A 17,113-nucleotide genomic window follows, 5' to 3' on the forward strand; every position below is an offset into this window, starting at 1 on the left:
TACTTTTTGGTAGATTCCTTTTTAGGATTTTCTATTTTTTGAAAGATGCCAAATTCAGTTGTCATGGAGAGAGCAGAATCCATAGCCTCTATTGATTGTGAATGGGAAGAGGAAAGGCTGGAAAACAACAAAGTAACACAACTGTAGCACTTCTGCAAGAAATTCAATGTTTCCACTAGTGGATTCAGAGTAAAGGAGGAGTTCTACAAGGGGCTGAGGGCCTGAGTAGAAGCAAGGAAAACCCCTGAGATTAAGGAAGGGGATGACAATGCAGATGTGCAGCTGGAAGGGCCATCAGGGCCAGGAGGAAGGAAAGCACCTTCTCCCGCAGGTAGCATTGCTTCTGGCAAGAGTCTGTCTCCAGAGGAACTGGAGGACAGAGAGAGATCTAGGAGGCATAAAATAGAGATAACCAAGTTTACGGTGAACAGGCAACTGGAGATAAAAAATTAGGAGATTAGACATAGAGGAAAAGAAATTGCAGTTTGAGCATGAAAAGGTTTTTAGGGAGATTAAATTGAAGGCCAAAAGCGTAGAGATTACTCCCTCTGGTGTCAGCACACCGCCAGTGCCTGTAGAATCTAGAGTATATATTCCTAAAGATGTGGTGAAAGAATTTTATAAAAATGATGATATTGGGCAGTGGTTCAGAGCCTATGAGGTAGCCATATCTTCCCACCGGGTCCCTGAGAGAGATTGGGGAGCGGGGTTGTGGGGAAGGTTCCTTAGTGAGGGGCAGGATACACTGTTAGACTTGCCTTCTGAAGTCCACAATTCATACAGCCACATGAAGGATGCATTCATGTCTAGGTATGGTTTGACCCGTGCACTCTATAGGTAGAGGTTCAGGTCTTGTAAGAAGATAGAGATCAGTACCTGGGTGGAATATGTCACTTTCTTTTGCAGAGCATTGGATGGTTGGGTAAAGGGCAGCAAAGTTAATGATTTTCAAGGTCTCTTTGATTTGATTGCATGGGAGCACTTGTCCAATAATTGTTTTCCAGAGCTGCACCAGCACCTGATTGATAGGCTGACTAACCCTAGGAAGCTTGCTGAGGAGGCGGTCCACAAGGGTCACATGGGAGACTCAGCCAAAGGTGAGCAGGGTCTCCAGCAGAAGAGTGGGGGAGACAAGGGTAAACAGAAGGAGTTCCGTAAAGGGCACCAAAGTAATTCCCAAGGCAACCTAGGGAAAGGTTCCCAGCCTCCCCCTGAGAGAAAGCAGGGGGTCCTGACATGTGGTCCCGTTCCACAGGGACCCCTGAAATGTTACAAGTGTGGTGACCTGGGTCATAAGGCGAATGACCCCAGGTGCCGCCTTTTTGGAAAAGCAGCACCCACTGATGCTCCTCACCGGCAGATGGCAAATGTAGCCTTGGGGGAAGAGATTGGTGTCCAAGGTGGGTGGGGTCCCGCAGAAATGTCCCTTGTCTCTTTAGGAGACTGTGAGGTGGTACCAGGAACCCAACTGCCCAGAAACACTAAGAAATATGGGCAGTGGGTAACCATTAATGGCCACAAGGTGGAGGCTCTTAGAGATACAGGAGCCAGTGTGACAGCTGTGAAGTGTCACCTGGTGTCTCAAGAGCAGATTGTCCCTCATGCATTTTGCTTAGTTGTTGCGGCCGACAACAAAGAGAGCCAATGGCTCAGGTTTCCTTTGAGTGGGGGGGTCTCTGGTACTCTTCAGGTAGCTGTGAGGCCCGCCACGCGTGTTGACTGTTTGTTGGGGAACGATTGAGAGAGCTCACCTTGGAGAAAGGTGGAGAAGAGTACTCACTTGGAGATGTGGGTCTGCCTGACTGGGCGTGTGTGACCACCCGGTCAATGGCAGCACGTAAGGATGCTCATGAAGACCTGGAGCCTGAGAGGGAGGCCCAGGAACCTGCCTTAGAGAAAAAAGGCTTGGGGTGTGGGAAACCGGCCCCTGAAGTTCCCACGGCCCAGGAGGAGGTAGACCCTGAGGGGGATGCCCTAGAGCCTACCGGGGGACAGGTAGCTGAACTGGGGGACCTGCCTGAGCTGACCCATTGGCAGCAGGAAGGGAGCCCTTCCAGGGAAGAATTCAGCAAGGAGCAGATAGAATGCCCTTCTCTTATGGGCTTGCGGCAACAGGCTGCAAACCAGGCAGCTGGTGATCAGTCAGGATCACATTGGATCTACTGAAAGAACGGTCTCCTGCATAGTGAGCCTAAGGTTGCTGAGCCTGGGTCAGCTCGTGTGCTGGTGGTACCTCAGAGTTTCAGAGCCTTCCTACTGGGGCTGGCTCATGATGTGCCGGTGGCAGGACATTTGGGGCAGGACAAGAACTTTGAGAGGCTTGCCACCCACTTTCATTGGCCTCAAATGCGCAAGAGTTCAGACACTCATTGCAGGACATGTCAGACTTGCCAGGCAAGTTGAAAGAGTGGGAGGAAGCAGAAGGCTCCTCTCCAGCCATTATCTGTGGTCAGTATCCCTATTGAACGGGTGGGGATTGACATTGTGGGGCCACTGGACCCCAAGACAGCCATGGGCAACAGGTTCATCCTGGTCTTGGTGGACCATGCCACCCGGTACCAGGAAGCCATACCTCTGAGAACAGTGACGGCCCCGTGGTGGGACGAGCACTGATGGGAATTTTCTCCCAAGTGGGATTCCCTCGCGAGGTAGTGTCTGATCGGGGTACCAGCTTCATTTCTAAGTATATGAAGTCCCTGTGGCAGGAGTGTGGGGTAACTTACAAGTTCACCACTCCTTACCATCCCCAAGGAAGTGGGTTGGTTGAAAGGTTCAACCGAACCCTAAAGGGCATGATTATGGGTCTTGAGGAACCTACGAGATGTAAGTGGGACGTCCTCTTACCATGCCTGTTGTTTGCATACTGTGAGGTGCCACAGAAATCTCTAGGGTTCAGTCCCTTTGAGCTTCTCTATGGACACCCGGTCAGAGGACCTCTGAGTCTGGTCAAGGAAGGCTGGGAGCAATCTCCCAGGAATCCTCCCCAGGATGTATATAGCTACATGCTGGCCTTCAGGAACCAGACTCGGTGTTTCAGACAACTCGCTGAGGTGAATCTGGAAGCTAGCCAGGAGGAGATGAAGTGATGGTATGACCAGAATGCCACTGTGGTAGAGCTTCAGCCTGGTCAGAAAGTGTGGGTCATGGCCCCAGTGGAGCTCTGCGCGCGCCAAGATAAATGGACGGGACCATTTGAGGTTGTGGAGCGCAAGAGTCCAGTTACCTACTTGGTGGACTTGCGGTCTCCCAGGAACCATTTGAGGGTCCTGCATGTCAACTGCCTTAAGCCCCATTTGGAGTGGGCATGCCCTTAGCAACAGATGCTGAAATGGAGGAGGAGACTGAGCCTCTTCCTGACCTCCTGTCTGCAACAGAGCAGGATGGGTCAGTGGATGGAGTTAACCTCTCTCCACCCTGACCCATGAGCAACAGAATGACTGCTGGCAGTTGCTGAGACAGTTTTATGACCTGTTCTCCCTGGTTCCTGGTATCACAGATTGGTGCGTCCATGATGTGGTTACAGGAGACAACTTACCTGTGAAGCACAAAACTTACAGGGTAATTGACAGGGTGAGGGCTTGCATCAAAGAGGAGGTCTCAAAGATGCTTGCACTAGGGGAGATTGAATCCTCTAGCAGTCCTTGGGCCAGCCCAGTTGTCTTGGTCCCGAAGGCTGCCACGACGGGTGCCACACCAGAATTCCGGTTCGGTGTGTACTACCGAGGGCTCAATTCAGTCACGAAGATTGACGCGCACCCCATCCCCAGAGCTGATTATCTCATTGATCGGCTAGGGGCTGCACAGTACCTCAGCACGTTTGATTTGACGTCTGGGTACTGACAGATCGACTTGACTGATGGGGCAAAGGAGAGATCAGTATTCTCCACACCAGATGGGCATTTCCAGCTCCGGGTTATGCCCTTTGGGATGAAGAATGCCCTGCCAACTTTCAGAGGTTGGTCAACCAGGTGTTGGTTGGACTAGATGAGTTCAGTGCCGCCTACCTGGATGACATCGCAGTGTTCAGCGCCAGTTGGGAAGAACATCTGCACCACCTCTGGGAAGTGCTGTTGGCACTGTGGAAGGCAGGCCTCACGATCAAGGCGAGTAAGTGCCAGATCGGGCAGGGTTCCTTTGTGTACTTGGGACACCAAGTTGGGAGCGGCCATGTGGCGCCCCTACAACCCAAGATTGAAACCATCCTGGTTTGGGAGCCCCCCAAAACCCAGACAGAGGTGAGAGCCTTTTTAGGACTCACAGGGTATTACAGGAGGTTTGTCAAGGGGTATGGCAACATTGTTGCACCCTTGACAGAGCTGACTTCCAGGAAGCAGCCCAAGAAAGTGATTTGGACTGACACCTGTCAGAAAGCTTTTGAGGCCCTGAAAGCTGCCATGTGCACGGCGCCCGTGCTTCTGGCACACAACTTCTCCAGAGAGTTTATCGTTCAGACAGACACTTCAGAGCATGGTGTGGGGGCTGTTTTGTCACAGATGAATGAGGAGGGCCTAGATCAACCTGTAGCCTTCATCAGTAGGAGGTTACTTCCACGGGAACAGAGGTGGAGTGCTATTGAACGTGAGGCATTTGCTGTGGTCTGAGTGCTGAAGAAGCAGAGACCACACCTGTTTGGGACTCACTTCCGGGTTCAGACAGACCACAGGCCCCTCGGATGGTTAATGCAGATGAGGGGTGAAAATCCAAAGCTGTTGAGGTGGTCACATTCCCTACGAGGTATGGACTTTAAGAACATGCCAACACTGATGGTCTGTCCAGATTTTTCCACCTTAGTGATGAGAACTCCCAGGAGGTAGGGTAGTTCTCCCCACATTTCAACTGGAGGGGACACATGTTAGACCTGGCACCACTGGCGTAGGTCTCCCTTCCATTTTTGCTGTTGCCTCATGTGTTTTTGCTGATGTTAGATGCTTTGGGCACTGTGCCACTGCTGTCCAGTGCCACAGCGCAAGTGCTCCCTACTGTAAATTAATGTATTGATTAGTGATTCCATGATTGACTGATTTGACTTACCTGTCAGACCCTAGTATAGTACACTGAGGGTGCCCAGGGCCTGCAAATCCAAATGCTGCTGGTGGGTTTGCAGCACTGGTTGTGCCACCCACAGAAGCAGCTTTGTAAAATGTGTCTAAGGTCTGCCATTGCAGAGCCTATGTGCAGTCTGGGACTGTCATGCTGACTGGGCAAGTGCACCCACTTGCCAGTCCCTAAACCTTCCCTTTTTTCATATCAGAAACCTCTATAGTAGGCCCAAGGGCAGGGTGCATTGTAAGTATAAGAGCCCAGGTAGCTCCCTAGCCAACACTCCATCTTACCTTAAATTTCTAGATTGATGACACTGACTCGGATCAAGAATTGTTTTTGGGTATAAATGGTTTGAATGTCTAAAATACTCGGATGATCATCAGATTTGGCTTGCACCCTCTTCTCCTCTCCCCCTTCGCCCAAATGCTTGTTCCCTTCCCTGCTCGAACCCCCATGTTCTACCATTCTCCTGTATCATCTGTTTGCACATTATTGTATATGCTGTGAAGCGCTCTGATACCCCTGGGTCCAGCTAGCGCTATACAAAACTCCTAAATAAATAAGTATAAGGTAGGACATGCCCTGGTGTGTGTGGCATGTCCTAATAGTGAATTACAGCCATTTTTGTTTTTCACTATTGCAAGGCTACCTGTTCTCCGTAGACCAGAATAGGCAATTAGATTATTACATTTTATAATCCTAACTGACTCAGGGAACATGGTAGAAATTCGAGTTTAGTATGCCTGAACTCAGAGTGATAAGATACACCTTTTAGTGAAGTTGGTTTTAACATTCTGTGTTTGAAAATACCACTTTTAGAAAGTAGGTATTTTCTTGTCTAACTATCCAAAGCCTGCCTCTGCTAGGCTGTGTATTCCTTGTCTGGAGTTTGAGTGACAGGGCTGGGGGATTCCAAGAGAGAGAATGAGTTAGCCCAGTGGTAAATAGAGAGATCTGCATCTAGATGGGTGGGAGGAGTTGCACCTGGGACCTGAATAGGGCTGTGCCTGCCTTCCACAATGCTGGCTCCACCTCCTGTGGTGCGGCGAATGTCGCTGCCCTGCACTGTGAAAGAGAAGAAGGAATCATGTCAACAAAGTGCTCCAGGGCTGTGCTTTCCCTCACAATGCTGGCTCCACCTCCTGTGGCGCATCTGAAGTTTCTGCCCTGCACTGTGAAAGGAAAGAAGGAGTCTTGTAAACAGAGTGCTTCAGGACTGGTTTGGACTGGACAAAGGCCCCTCTGCCCTCAGAGGACAAAGGATTTTGGGGTATAAATATTGGGACCCTGATCCCAAGAAATTACTTTTGGACTACAAGAAGAAACCTCTGCTGAGGAGAGGAACCTGAAGAAACTGAGAGAGACTCTGAGACCCCTAAGCTGAAGTGCTGCTTGGGGATTGGCCTGCAGTGGTTGCCTTGCTGCCATAGAGAGGAGAAAGAACGTTGTGTACTTTGCTTTCAACTTGTGAAAGAACTCCAAGGGCTTGGAACAAAGCTTGCCTCATACTGAAGTCTCAGGGACAACAGACTTCAACCCCCAGCTCACCAGAGTTCTTTTGGAAGTACATGCTGCTGATTTGGGCCTTCTGAGGGACTGCGTGTCGCAAGGAGCTGGAAGCGCGACTCAAGAGGAAGAAGCGTGTCGCCATTCCTGCTGCTGCTGTAGCATCGTGGATGTTGCCGCTGTAGCTGTCGTATTGCACCGCATCAAGAGAAGTGTCTCGCAATAAGGATGAAGCTTGTCGCCGCTTCTGCCGTTGCATCGTGGATGTCGTCGCTGTAGCTGTCGTATTGCACCGCATCAAGAAAAGCACCTCGCATCCACAGAGAAGTGTGCCGCCGTCAGAGCTGCTGCCATTGCAGCATGGCTGTCACCGCTGTAGTTGTCGCATTGTGCAGAAGCCTCTCGCAACGTCGGAGAAGAGTGTCACAGCCGAGGCAGTTGCTGTTGCATCGCTGAACCAGGGTGTTGCTGCTGCAGTTGACGCATCGAATCGAGACTTCGCGCATCATCGGAGAAGCGAGCCGCATCTTGAACATCTTCACGTCTTTATTTCTTTGCACCAGAACTTTGCATTATTTCCATCGCTGCAACATTGCTTGTTGTGGAAGCGTCCCGCATGGAAAGGTACATTGACTTAAAGTGTTGCATTTTAAGAACTGAACAGAACTAAGCTAAAACTACCATCTTAAGTATAGTATTGTGGATTTTTGTCGTTTGTGGTCCTGTGTTAAGTCTATATAAAGAATACTTATTTTTAATATCCAACTGTGTGGTGTCCATCTGTAGTGTTGTCACTGGGTTACTGTATGTGGTCACAAATGCTTTACACACTGCCTCTGAGATAAGCCTGTCTGCTCACGCCAAGCTACCAAGGGGGTGAGCAAGGGTTATTTTAGGAGTGTACCCCGTTACCCTGACTAGAGGCAAGGGTCCCTATTTGTCACAAGTACCTACCTGTGCCAACTAGAGACCCCCAAATCTAACACAGCCTGACACAAAATTATTTTTGCTATTTACAAAGCAATGCAAATGTCCATTTGCATGGTTTTGTAAGAATATGTAATGAAAAAACTGCAAATTGTGCTGACTCACACTAGTTTTGCGTCAGGTAGGTGTTCCATAGAGTGTGCATTGGCTTTCGTGTGCATCCACCTATAGACTTTGATGCAAACCTATATTTACAAAGAGATGTAGACATAGGTTTGCACCAAAATGGTGCTTTTCCTGAGACTGGCAAAATAAGGAAAACTATTCTTTTTCTTCTTGCTGTTCCCTTTTTTGCATGTGCGTTTCATTCTACAGCACACATACACAGGGGAAATAGCCTCAAAGGATTAATTTTGTGGAGAAAGGTTCCCCTTCCTGCACAAAAACCATCCTGACCTCAACCTAGACACCCTTGCAATATGGCACAATGGTTTCTGTGTTGGAACTAGGCAGCTTAACCTTCCCCAGGTGCATTGAGGGAGCAGAACAGTGCCATTTCTTTGCAGATATGGCACTGTTCTGCTCTCTTTACAGGTGACGCAACACAGCACTTCTTTGTAAATATGCCCATACATGTCTACATAGGTTTCAAATTTAGGAGGCACACATGCCAATATTTCTCATCGAATTGCACGTCTCTTTTAGGGAAAGAAAACAAAAGGTGCATTTTCCTGTGTGTGTTTGTGTCAAGGAGAGATATGTGTTGTGTCTATTACACCGGCATGTAAGTCCTTCTCACAGAAAGCTCCCCTGACTCCCTGGAATCAACAGACACTCCTTTAGAGTGCCTATATGTGTTTTGAATTATTTTAGTTGGGATTGCAAAATGTTTGCATATTAAACAGGATGTGTAAATAGTCTATGATATATCTTAGTGGGCTAAAGGCAGTTGTATGATAGAATAATGTTTCCAGACATTTATTTTGGCATAGACATTATGTTCTAAATGTTGTTTGCAAAAACATATTCCAATTGGATGCATTTCTTATTATTGTTTCCAATAGGGCAATTATTTTGTAGGTGATATTTAAGATATGTTAATAATGTAAGATGACTTTCTGAGAATCATTGCTTAATTTGAGACTGTGGTTTCTGGTGCTCAGCACTGGCACCTATTTGTCAACACCAGCACTTCTGAATAGCCTCCACACGGTGGCACTGCTTGTATAATCTTTAGGTGAGCACAGCAACAATAATTCAATGTAACTTAAAAATTACTAATATCTTCTGCCAAGCCATTCTTATAGTTTTGAGAGGCCTGGAACACTCTGAATTGTAACACATGTTGGAGTGCGATGGCTAGTAGCGGTGATGGCAGGGCCGGACTGGGAACCAAAACCTGCCCTGGCAGGATGCTTTTTTCCAGTCCAGGGAGGCCCTGGCTTGGTAGTTCGGTCAGGACTGTTCCCATGAGGTACATGGTCAAGATATGGCTGAGTTTAAACGGGGGTGGCATGGTGGGGAAAGAAACAATGGATTTAACCCAAATCTCTTGACTGGGGTTGAATGTATGATTTATTCAGCATTCCGTCAATCATTTGATTGCATAGTATGATATATTTATGCCCAGACGGCTACCTGTGCACAGTGCCTCAGATGTTAATGTATGTAATAAGGGCACTGAAAAAGCTGGTGCCCTGAAGTTAAATGTGCGTGTCTTGTATGAGAGGCTACACTAATTAATGAGGTCTGCCACGTTCTGCCTGAACATTGTATCCTGTGCTTCAGCACTTCTCTTTGTTTAAGGAATGCCTTACACCAGAGGAGGTTGGTTTGCCCTGTTCCCATCATGCACTGGGACAGGAACAGACTAATTTGCATATAGCCAAGTTCTGAGCTGGGATGGTGCAGTGAGCTAAAAAACGGTGATGGATCAAGCCCTGATCTTTGGACTGGGTAAGAGTGGTCTGCTTAATTCAGGCACTCTGTTCATCACCACCCCCTTTTCTGAATCATTTTGTCCACCATAAGCGTGGAAGGGTATACTCAGATGTGAGTCCCTTGCTCATTGCACCATCAGGATTCAAGCAAGCCGGGCCGACGACGCCTGAAATGGCAGAAACCGGTCCCCGGAAGCTTGTTTCCTTCCCAGTATAAGAATTGGCTTGGTAGTTTGGTTTGCCCTGTTCCCATCATGCACTGGGACAGGAACAGACTAATTTGCATATAGCCAAGTTCTGAGCTGGGATGGTGCAGTGAGCTAAAAAACGTGATGGATCAAGCCCTGATCTTTGGACTGGGTAAGAGTGGTCTGCTTAATTCAGGCACTCTGTTCATCACCACCCCCTTTTCTGAATCATTTTGTCCACCATAAGCGTGGAAGGGTATACTCAGATGTGAGTCCCTTGCTCATTGCACCATCAGGATTCAAGCAAGCCGGGCCGACGACGCCTGAAATGGCAGAAACCGGTCTCCGGAAGCTTGTTTCCTTCCCAGTATAAGAATTGGCTTGGTAGTTTGGTTTGCCCTGTTCCCATCATGTACTGGGACAGGAACAGACTAATTTGCATATAGCCAAGTTCTGAGCTGGGATGGTGCAGTGAGCTAAAAAACGGTGATGGATCAAGCCCTGATCTTTGGACTGGGTAAGAGTGGTCTGCTTAATTCAGGCACTCTGTTCATCACCACCCCCTTTTCTGAATCATATTGTCCACCATAAGCGTGGAAGGGTATACTCAGATGTGAGTCCCTTGCTCATTGCACCATCAGGATTCAAGCAAGCCGGGCCGACGACGCCTGAAATGGCAGAAACCGGTCCCCGGAAGCTTGTTTCCTTCCCAGTATAAGAATTGGCTTGGTAGTTTGGTTTGCCCTGTTCCCATCATGCACTGGGACAGGAACAGACTAATTTGCATATAGCCAAGTTCTGAGCTGGGATGGTGCAGTGAGCTAAAAAACGGTGATGGATCAAGCCCTGATCTTTGGACTGGGTAAGAGTGGTCTGCTTAATTCAGGCACTCTGTTCATCACCACCCCCTTTTCTGAATCATTTTGTCCACCATAAGCGTGGAAGGGTATACTCAGATGTGAGTCCCTTGCTCATTGCACCATCAGGATTCAAGCAAGCCGGGCCGACGATGCCTGAAATGGCAGAAACCGGTCCCCGGAAGCTTGTTTCCTTCCCAGTATAAGAATTGGCTTGGTAGTTTGGTTTGCCCTGTTCCCATCATGCACTGGGACAGGAACAGACTAATTTGCATATAGCCAAGTTCTGAGCTGGGATGGTGCAGTGAGCTAAAAAACGGTGATGGATCAAGCCCTGATCTTTGGACTGGGTAAGAGTGGTCTGCTTAATTCAGGCACTCTGTTCATCACCACCCCCTTTTCTGAATCATTTTGTCCACCATAAGAGTGGAAGGGTATACTCAGATGTGAGTCCCTTGCTCATTGCACCATCAGGATTCAAGCAAGCCGGGCCGACGACGCCTGAAATGGCAGAAACCGGTCCCCGGAAGCTTGTTTCCTCCCCAGTATAAGAATTGGCTTGGTAGTTTGGTTTGCCCTGTTCCCATCATGCACTGGGACAGGAACAGACTAATTTGCATATAGCCAAGTTCTGAGCTGGGATGGTGCAGTGAGCTAAAAAACGGTGATGGATCAAGCCCTGATCTTTGGACTGGGTAATAGGGGTCTGCTTAATTCAGGCACTCTGTTCATCACCACCCCCTTTTCTGAATCATTACACCAGGAGGGCAGGTGAAACGGGACTCCCCTCCGTATATCATGCTTTCTGACGCGTCTGTAATTGTACCTTCAGGGTTTTCCTGCTAGGTGAGTGCTTTCTGAATTTGAGATGAGTTAGAAAAGTGATGTATAATAAATTATGGGGGGCACAGCCACTGGGCCTAAAGCACCAGATACCTCATTGAAAATGCTTTAACTCAAACCAAAAATGTAAGAAGCCATTAGTAAATACATCATGCTAGAACGGAAAATAATTTCTATTTACACCTCTGTGGTTTAGCGGTCATGCCGTGCTGGAACTGTGTTTGACATTCTCATTACGGTGCCTATTTTATAGACATCACCGTGTGAACAGCAAAGGAATCACCTGTCGATGACTAAAAACGCCATTATACGGAAGGCGGTTCTCACGCAGGTTTGGCGGTGCGCCGGCGAGGCGGTCCCGCTGCTGCACCATCAAACTCGTAATTGTCCCTTAGTCCTCTTTGACGTCCTTGAATTCCTCACCTCAGTGGACATTAAATGCAGTGTCTTCAGTGAGTTTACATTTCTCGTCCTTTATTAGGTCTTGCCTAAGACAGCGGCTGGTCTGTCTGTTACGAGACATATTGATATCTTACAATAGGCTTAGGGCCCATCCATTGTTTACCATTGGTTGGCTTTATTGTCTCTCTCATTTGCTTATAATTAATAAGCTTTACTGGGCTATTCTTTCTCTTCTGTGTTTGTCCCTCCCCTGGAGCATGGATCCATTAGTTATGTCCTTCCAATGCTCCCTTATCAGGCACTACTTTTTTCTTTTTGGTTAAGCACTCTACAGGAATGTATATGTTTTTCACCTGTCTCACTTATGCACTTTGTGTTTTTCTTTCTTGCATGTGTGTTCCACCCTTCACCCTTCCTCAGGGCCTTTCCTCAGTTGCTGTCTTGCTTTCTCTCAGCTCGCCCACCTTACATTGCAGTTTTAACTTCCTCACCCTCCTCCATTGTCTATTTGCTTCCCCATCATTGCTGGCTCACCCCCCATCCCTGCATGCCCACCCTTCCTTATCCTTGCTCTTCCCTGTTAACTCCACCCACCCTCTTTTGTCAGTTTACATCCCCATAATCCGATGTCCCTTTTCTTCTCCATCCCAGTCTGTCCACCCTGCATTGTCCATGTGCTTCTCTGCCTGCCCTCATTTGTCCGTTTGGCGGTGTATGTTTCTGTTGCTTTTGTCCCTACATTGATCTCTACTGTTATCTCCACCTTGCAGGCAGCTATTGCCCTAATGACACCTGTGGTCAGTGGTCCTTTTGTACCTGCAGCTGTTTTGGCTGGTGCTGCTCTTGTGGTGTTTATTCTAGAAACTGTTCTGGCTCATGTAGTGCTATCTATTGTTGCTGCTGTGGCCTCTATTCTGCTGGCAGCTCTTGTCCCTGCGGTTGTTCCTGCTATTGTTGTGTTGTTGCTTTATTGTTGTGCCTACTGAGATTACATCTGTGATCTCTGCTATTGTCCCAGCATTACATGCACCTGATGTTGCCCTTGCAATGGAGACAATTGTGATCCCTTCTGTGGCTCCTTCTATGGTGACAGTAATGATTGCTGCTGCGCTATCTGCTGATCGGACAGCTAATGTTGACCCTGCCATGGTGGCAGCTGTGCTCGATGCTATTGTCATGTATGTGGCCATTACTGTTGTGGTACTGTTGTAGTACCTGCTGGCATGAAAGCTATTGCTGCTGCTGTAAGCTCTGGTCTGGTGTTTGATGTTGTAGACCCTGCTGTGATGGGAAACATCCTTTACAACGCAACTTTTACCCCGCACTACCATTACGACGCAACTATTACAACGCAAGTCATTACAACGACTTGCGCTGGAGGGCGCTCTAGGATAGGGAATAGTTTAATTACTATCCAACTCCTTCCCTACTATCCACGGGGACTGGAGTTGGAATAGTAAATTAAACTATTCCACTATCCAGCGCCCCCCAACGCAAGTCATTGTAACGACTTGCATTGTAAAAGTTATGTCGTAATGGCATGCGGAGTGAAAGCATGTGTTGTAATGTCATACATCCGCTGTGATTAGATCTGTGTCTGTTGCCGTTTTCCCTGCTGTTGTGGCTGCAGCATCCCTGCCTGGAAGCAGTGGTCTTCATGTCTGTCACTATAGCTGTAGGTGCTGCTGTTATCCATGTAATGGCGGCAGCTGTATTTGTTGCTATGAACCCTGCTCTGATTTCAGATGAGATGGACACCGTTGTCACATTTGCACTTGCAAACATTATTGCACCTGTTAATGCTGTTTCAGTGGTCGCTGCGCTAGCAGCTGCTGTGGCTACTATTGTAGCTCCTGTTATTACCTGTGAGGTCCTACCTTTGGTTGTATCTGTGGTTAGTGCTGTTGTTGCTGTTAGTATGGACTGTGATTAGTGCTGCAGTCCTTGAAGTGGTGGCATAGATAATAATTGTTATTTTCCATGCTGTGGAGACAGCTTTCTACGCTATTTTTGTATCTACCATGGTGTCAGCTGTGGTCTCTATAAATGTTGTGGTCCCTGCTCTTGTCTCTACCTTGGCAGCAGCTGAGGTCACTGTTCTGGTCCCTGCCATGGTGGTAGCAGTGGTTGTTGCTGTATGCCGCTTTTCCCATGATACCAACACCCCTGGGAGCCTAAGAATTAGAAATATATTAGGAGTCAGTATGTCAGAAGTCAAATGGCCACAGCACCACAAGCTCCATCATCACTTGCACAGCGATGATGCTGGGGCTGTTTTCTGGCTCCTCAGAGCCACGCTTAAGATGTGCTTCTCTCTAGGATGTGTTTGCTGTTCTGCACTCTGGCCTGCTTTGGATCATGTCCATCTGAATTACTGCATGCATTAAAGACAACAGTTTGGTTTACTCGACTCATACTGATTCTGTGGCAATCTATGGATTCATATCTCTTATTGCTCAGCTTACATTTGAATTGCTTTGAAAACATGTTTTGTGGACATCTATATGCAAGCATAGTTCTGGATATCATTTCTGACTATTTTCTCTTAGTGATATGTTTATGATCTTTAACCATTCTCCTGAGGCAATATATTCTCGTCATATTCAAGTACTTTATACTGCCCTGATATTAGTTTTCAGCAATGTTTATTCTATTTCTCTATTCTACACTTATTTTATTGCCTAATTTTCATTTCAATTAACCTGCCCACTTCGATTTCTGACTCTAAATAAGCACAGTCTAACAATAGGAACGCATAGTAAATCAAAAAATGTAGAATACTCTCAGCTCCAGGTGATAAATGTTTGGGTCTATGTGGACAGTAGTGAACCAGCACACAGGGTTGATAGGATGGTTATGCCCAGTGGCACTGTGAACCTCTCCTATATGCCTGGAAGTCACGTCTGGGGTGGCCTGAACACACCAAGGTGGTACTGCAGTGTTGGAGGGAGGCAAATAAACTCCTGGGGTGGGAGGGAACATTGACTGGCAGAACCCCGTTGTGGTTGGGTGACCAACTGCAGGAAGTGACTGCTTTAACTGGCTTCAAGGGGGGGGGGGACTGATTGGGGTTGACTACCTTGGGGATGTTTGGAAGGGGGACTCCCCCTGCTCCTTCGAGTAGCTCCAAAAGGAGTACAACCTCCATCAATCACAGAGATAATATCATGTTAGACTATTACATGCCCTAAGAACACATAAACATAGTGGCTCGCCTCATCTGGACTACTCCCCACTGGAGGATAGGTTGTTGCTTGACCCCATCACAGAGAATCCGACATCCAGGATTTATCGCAAACTCATAAACAATGTACCTGACCCCTAATCACATTCAGAGAAGCTTGAGCCAAATACCTTGATAGCATAGATGAGGAGGATTGGCAGGATGCTATGCAGAGCCATAGAGAGATCACAATCCGGTCTCGTTTTCGGCTAGTGCAGCTAAAGATCCTACATCGCACATAATATCCCCGCACAGACCTGTATGCATGGGGCAGGAATCAGTCAGCGCTATGTGTTAGGGGATGCCTACAAGAAGGCACCTTCTTCCATTTCCTATGGTAATGTCCGAAGATAAGTCACTTCTGGAAGATGGTCACTGATACTATGTCTAAGGTGACCGTCCTGAGAGCCTCGAAGGCGGTTGCTCCCCACGCTGCTCCCAGCCCTGACCTGGTATCGTAGCGCTGCTCGCACAGCTACTGCTGCACTCGTTTGGGCCAAGCTGCTCTGCTCTGTGACCTGGAGCCATCGCCCTCGCACTGCCATTGCCTAATTCGAGACTGCGCATTGTTTATTGATTAATTGTGCATTGCTGTTTATTGATTAATTGTGCATTGCTGTTTATTGATTAATTGTGCATTGCTGCCTGTGCCTGCCTGCCGATTTGTGCCGTTTTCACTGGTGTTTTGACCGCCATTAGCCCTACCTGTGCCCCAATCTCGTCCTGGTCGCCTTTTGGCTTGCAGCCATTTTGTTGTTGTTGTTGTGACCCCCAGCCCGGCTCTCCGCCCCGCTCCCCGCCTCCCAGCTGACCCTCCCTCGCCCCCGCCCCCTCCACTATCCACATATGACAGATGCATTTGCGCGCAGCGTCCACGCGCAGCGGTCGCGCCCCATGCGCGCCGAAGGTGCGCCAAAGGTAAGCCTGTGTACGCCCGTCCGCGCCTGGACCGCGCCCAGCGTCAGACCCCCTGGTCCTCGCAAATCCCAATCCACCCGCATAAAGTATGACGCCGCTACCCTCCTTGCCCTTAACCCCGGCCGCACACCACAATGCTGCGAAGCCACCCCAGGACACACCCATGGACCCTTCTCCTGCCAATCCTGCAAGTTCGCCTGCATCAGGTCCCTCACCAAACCAACTAACTCCAAACACAGCTCCGACTCTAACCACCTGAAGTGCATCCTGCTGAACACCCGCTCGGTCCACAGACACGCCACTGAACTCTGGGACCTACTCGACACTGCATCTCCGGATGTCGCCTTCCTTACAGAAACCTGGATGAACGCCTCATCAGCGCCCGACATCGCCATAGCCATCCCGGATGCCTACAAGATCATCCGAAAAGACCGCACCAACCAAACAGGAGGAGGCATCGCCATCGTCCATAAAAACACCTTCCGAATCATGACCAGCTCCGTCGATAACCTCCCTACCGCCGAACACCTTCACTTCCAGATCCACACCGACCCCAGGACCACACTTAGAGGCACCCTCATCTACTGACCACCAGGATCCCGCACACAATTCAACGAAGACATCACTGACTTCGTCACCTCCGAGAACTACATTCTACTGGGAGACCTCAACTTCCACCTGAAAAAGAACAACGACAGCAACACTACCACACTCCTGGACAACCTGAACAATCTCAGACTGAAACAACTTGTTGACACCCCCACCCACCTTGCCGGACACACGCTCGACCCCATCTTGACCTCCAGCAAACACATCCACTTCGATCACACCACAGCTCTCCATTGGACGGACCACAGCTGCGTTCACTTCAGTTACAAAAAGACCCCGACCCACAACCCCCCTCAACCGATTCCTCGAAGAAACTGGAACAAAATCACCACCGACCAACTCCTCACCTCGCTTAACCAAACCCCCCTACCACATCATCGAACCCAAACCAAGCTGCCACCAAACTCACACAATGGATCACTCACAGCGCTAATGAATTAGCACCCTTGAAAAACCACCAGATCATACAAGGTAGCAAAAAGGCCCCCTGGTTCAACGACGACCTTAAGATATCCAAGAAGTTATGTTGTACCCTCGAGAAAACCAGGAGAAAAAACCCAACCACTACCAACCTGACCACCTTCAAGGACGCCACCCGCAAACACCACCAATTGATCCGATCCACCAAGAAATCAGCATTCAAGGATCGACTCGACA

General features: G+C 48.5%; 1 protein-coding gene across 1 annotated transcript in view; it reads left to right on the forward strand.

The window, feature by feature from the left end:
* The window catches only part of THSD4 (thrombospondin type 1 domain containing 4), a 2,493,250-nt gene that overhangs the window by 24,739 nt on the left and 2,451,398 nt on the right, over positions 1 to 17,113 (forward strand). The window lies entirely within an intron of this gene.

Source organism: Lissotriton helveticus, chromosome 3_2 (assembly GCF_964261635.1).
Source record: "Lissotriton helveticus chromosome 3_2, aLisHel1.1, whole genome shotgun sequence".
NCBI classification, from domain to species: Eukaryota; Metazoa; Chordata; class Amphibia; order Caudata; family Salamandridae; genus Lissotriton; species Lissotriton helveticus.